This window comes from Trichechus manatus, unplaced genomic scaffold (assembly GCF_000243295.1).
Source record: "Trichechus manatus latirostris isolate Lorelei unplaced genomic scaffold, TriManLat1.0 scaffold00205, whole genome shotgun sequence".
Lineage (NCBI taxonomy): Eukaryota > Metazoa > Chordata > Mammalia > Sirenia > Trichechidae > Trichechus > Trichechus manatus.
Genome location: NW_004444141.1, coordinates 3,595,984 through 3,601,045, shown reverse-complemented (window position 1 = coordinate 3,601,045; position 5,062 = coordinate 3,595,984). Strand labels below are relative to the sequence as shown.

General features: G+C 39.7%; 1 protein-coding gene across 1 annotated transcript in view; it reads left to right on the top strand.

Moving 5' to 3' along the window:
* FREM2 (FRAS1 related extracellular matrix 2) overlaps window positions 1–5,062 on the top strand; it is a 290,304-nt gene that overhangs the window by 105,822 nt on the left and 179,420 nt on the right. The gene's annotated exons all lie outside the window — the stretch shown is intronic.

The window sequence follows — 5,062 nt, the reverse complement described above, 5'->3', positions numbered from 1 at the left end:
TGAGAGCAGAGAACATGAGAGGACAGACCGTGAGAGCAGAGAACGTGAGAGGACAGACCATGAGAGGACAGAACGTGTGAGCAGAGAACGTGAGAGTGCGGAACGTGAGAGGGCCCAACATGAGAAAACCATGCAACAAAGACAGAGTGAACCTGATGTTTTCAGGGAGCTGATTAAACACCACCTCTTTACGTTTATAAACAATCCAACCAGATGAGAAATCAAGAATGGTATCATGATATCATGGGAATATACTCATAGCTTTTATTAAGTATGGGAGTGAAGTCTAAATAAAGCACACACAAAAAAAAGACTCATTACCTTCAAGTCAATTATAGTGACCCTCTAGGACAGAGTAGAACTTCCCTGTAGGAAGTCTAAACAAGTTTATTTAAGTTAGATATTGTCATGGATTGAATTGTGTCCCCCAAAAATATGTGTGTCAATTTGGCTGGGGCGTGATTCCCAGTATTGTGTGATTGTCCACCATTTTGTCATCTGATGTGATTTTCCTATGTGTTGTAAATTCTATCTATGATGTTAATGAGGTGGGATAGGCAGCAGTTATGTTAATGAGGCAGGACTCTACAGGATTGGATTTTGTCTTAAGACAATCTTTTTTGAGATATAAAAGACAGAAACAAGCAGAGAGATGGGGGGACCTCATACCACCAAGAAAGCAGCCCCTGGAGCAGATTACTCCTTTGGACCCAGGGTTTCCTGCTCCAAGAATCTCCTAGTCCAGGGGAAGATTGATGACAAGGACCTTCTTTGACAGCCAACAGAGAAAGACTTCTCCTGGAGCTGATGCCCTGAATTTGGACTTCTAGGCTATTAGACTGTGAGAGAATAAACTTCTGTTAAAGCCATCCACTTGTGGTATTTCTGTTATAGCAGCACTAGATAACTAGTGCTCCAGCGTGGAGCTCTTTTATGTAAATGTATCACAAAATATGCACAGAATTCTTAGCAAAGTTTTAAAAATATAATTATACTATTAAAAACATGTCAACAATTTAAAAATAATTTAATCAAATTAAAACCTGGTTAATTTATGAACAGCTGTCCCTAATCTATTTCCGATTCTGTATGTTACTTATGTGTTCCTTAGAATTCTATTTTCCATGCAGGAATTACCTTAATATTTGAGCATAATCGGACTGTTCACCTAATTAATATTTTAATGACGATAAGTTTGTTTGCTTTAGAGAAAAACGAGATTTAACCAGAATGTAGACAGTTGACTTCTAGAGAAACAGGTGATTCAGTGAAGGTCAGTGTCACACGTGCTCCTGTAAAGCCAAACAACACTGGTTTCAATTATGTGCTATTGCTTCATGTTTTGATGTGTCTGCATGGCTTCGGTGAGTTAAAGTGCTGCAGAGAATCTGCCGATCCCCTGGATGAGAAAGGTGGCATTCCTTTCTAACTAAAGAGTTTGCCGTTTTCTTTAGAATTATTTGCATTTAAGTAATGCATTGGGTCATTCAAAGAAAGGCTAAGATTTGCTGTTAATCTGCAAGCTAGAACTATAATAAACAGAATATTTTAGATGATTTTCTTCTAACTTCAAAAATGCTGGTTTATATTCTTTAGTGACACTCTGAATGTAAAAACGTCTTTGTGTTTACCCTGTTTACTATATTTTTCCCACATATCTCCACCCATTCCTATGACAAGTATCGGGATTTAGTTTTATGCATTTTGTTTCAAATGTGTCCTACTAACTATTGTCGGTATTTACCTAAACTTGTTCCTGTAAAAAATAAGGGTTGTGAGACATTTTATTCATTGATTTATTCAACAAATAATTATGTGTACCTGGTGGTGCAAATGGTATATGTGCTCAGCTGCTAACTGAACGCTGGAGGTTGGAATCCACCCAGAGGCCCCTCGGAAGAAAGGCCTGGTAATCCACTTCTGAAGAATCAGCCATTGAATCCCTACAGAGCACAGTTCTAATCTGACGCTCCTGGGGTCACCATGAGTAGGAACTGACTCAATGACAGCTGGCTTCCACCGTGCACTAGGCCCTACGCTAGGTGCTAGGGGCATGGATCTAAAAGGCAAGCTCATGATGTAGTTGGGGAAATGACAAGAGATCTTTACTCTTCTGTTTGGCAAGGATTAAGATACTGGTGAGCAAAGAGTGATGTGGTGGCTAGAGGAGGGGCACGTACAGGCTGGTTGACTCCGGGGCGTAATTATGAACTGCTGTTATTACACTGCTCTGTGATAAAGGGATGCCTCAGGGCTTACTGAGAGGTACAAGACTTTCTTCATTTACACTTAATAGCCTCTCTTGTACCGTTTGAATTTCTGGGCTTGTTTTTAATAGACTTTCCTCTTTCCTTCATACTGTAAAAGTGTTAGCCATCACTTACCTTGTCAGTGCTCCCCCTTAGCAGGCCCTCTCCCCCATCCTAATGTCATCCTCGGAATCTGCTGGGCCTGGAATACTGGAATAATGAGACAAACTGAACCCCACAGACTCTGAGGGAACCAGATCTGAGACTTCGCCACATACCTTGTGGAGGGAAGTAGCATCATGGTAAAGAACATATTTTCCAAAATGGGGAAAACCTGGGTGGAAAACTCAGGAATGCAAAATATAAATTTGGCTGGAGCATCGCTGGATTGTATATTTCATCTTAAGTGTATGCTAGGACATGATATTAAAGAGACCTCCCCCCCGCCCCCCGCCTCTGTTAGGGCATATGGGTGAGTAAGTTGGACAAGACAGTGCATGAACCGAGTGGCATCAAGTTTTGTTCATCAGAAGCTTGTTTTGCTTCCTTGCTCTTTCTACCGGTGTTCCTATGGATAGGTTTGTCAGGTAGGCTGAGTTTTAGACATGAAGTGTTACAGTATTTGCAGTCCTAGCTCAATGACTGAGTCACCCAGAAAATCTAGCCAAGATCTTGTTATTGGGCCATTTCCACTAACAGTATGATTGTCGTTACCCTGATGATTACTTAAAAGCTGCAGTAATTAACAAGTTTGGTTCTTGCCAAAGTAGAGAATAGGAGACAAAGCTTAATTCTAATTTAAGCTCAAAACTCATCGCAAGAACCATCACAGTCTAGTAAAGAGCACAGCTGGGCTCATGATTAGACTGGTAAAATCCACATGGATACTTCCACCCCCTCTGGAGGCCCCACAAAAATTACGATACTGTAAATGATAAAATGGCATAATCCTCCAAGAACGAAGAACAGGAAAGAGGTCAAAATCAATAACATCTGGAATATGGAAAGCAGATGGACAAGTGTGCAACAGACTAAGACGAGTATATCAAACTTTGATGGTTAGAGAAAGTAAAAAATGAAACCAGCATTGGGAAAAGCCCAGAGACAACCTGGTTTGTTTCTAAAACCTTTGAAAAGCTCAGAAATTGATGGTACTGGGTTCCTCCGAAAAAGAGGTACAAGAAATGCTGAAAGAGAATTGATTCAGAATATCTCCTCCATCCATGCACCTGGGGGATTGACTTTCCTTCAGCCTAAAGAAACCCTGGAGGTTATTCTCTTGGTGTGTTTGAACTAGCAGAGTTTTGTAACGGGGATATCAGGCACAGCTGGAGAGGAGATACAACTTTCAAAACACAGTTTAGATGTACATCTGTATGTTGGCACTGAAATCTTAGGATCCTTCCCTCATTTGCCTTGCAGAAAGCTGGAAGCTAGTATTTCACCCTCCAGGCAGAAAGTCAGAAAGGTTTCCTTTGGGAAATCTAGCTAACCTAAGAGAAAAGATGGAGATACGGACTGTCAGCGTTTCTCCCAAAGTCACCTCAGCTAGATCCCGTACAGTGAAGCCCACCAGTTAATAAGATACATCTACACACGCAGAGCTTCCACTTAGCTTAGTTGTCTCTACTCTTTTTTTTAAACTATTTTTATTTTAGAAAGATATAAATAAAACATTCGCCATTTCAGCAGTCTTCACATGCACAGTTCAGTGTTAGTCTTCTACTCATAAATCTGAGTATCTAACCAACAATCCTCAAACACCAAAGGAAAGCATCTGAAATGAATGAAATAAAACAAAGCAAAAAGAAAATGAGGAATTAGCATCCTCAGGAATATAAGAGGTTATATGGTATCCTTGGAACAAGAAAACTGAAAAAACCAAAACCAAAACCAAACCCACTGCCAGCGAGTTGATTCTGAATCATAGTGACTGTAAATCTTTACAGAACCAGACTGCCTCATCTTTCTCAAGAAAAGGATGCTATAAAAAAAGAGCATTCACAGAACAAACAGAACCTTTATGAATTAGAGATATGCTGGTAGAGATGGAAAATTCTGATACAGGAGCAGGTAGATGAAGAAACCTCCTAGAAAGTAGAGCAAATAGATGAAGAGATGGAAAATAATGGACAAAATATTCGATATTAGTGCATCAGTCTGGGAAGTCCAATATCTGAAAAAAATAATAGTTCCAGAGAGAACAAAGAAAAAAAATTAAAAAAGAGGAGAGAGAATTGTCAAAAGAAACAAGTGAAGGAAAATAAACCCAGGACTAAAAGTGATGAGTTTCTAGATTGAAAGGGCTTACTGAGTCCCCAAAACAGTAAAAAGCCCACTCCAAAGCACAATCTTTCAGAAAACCAAAGACTAAGAAAAAATTCTAAAAGCTTCCAAAGAGGGAGGAGAAAGTTCATACAGAAGCATCAGAGGCGGGCACTGGATTTCTTTCTTTGCAGCAAAACCGAAATTTTGAGATCCATGGAAAATGTTTTCCAATCTAGGATTTAATATTCAGCCAAACTATCAGTCAAAGGTAAATGGATTAAAATACATGTATATAATTGCCATGCTCGAAAAAATTACCCTCTGCACGCCATTTTTCAAGAACTTTCTGGAGGACGTGTTTCATCAACACAAGGAATTCAACCAAGAAAAAGAAAGATGGAGGATGTGGAAACCAGGACCTCCACAGAGGAAAAAGGCAAAGAAGATGATAACTATGACCTTAGAAGGTTATTTGAGATCGGGACCTCCATGGAGGAGAAAGGCAAAGAAGACGATGAACTATGACCTTAGAAGGTTATTTGAGA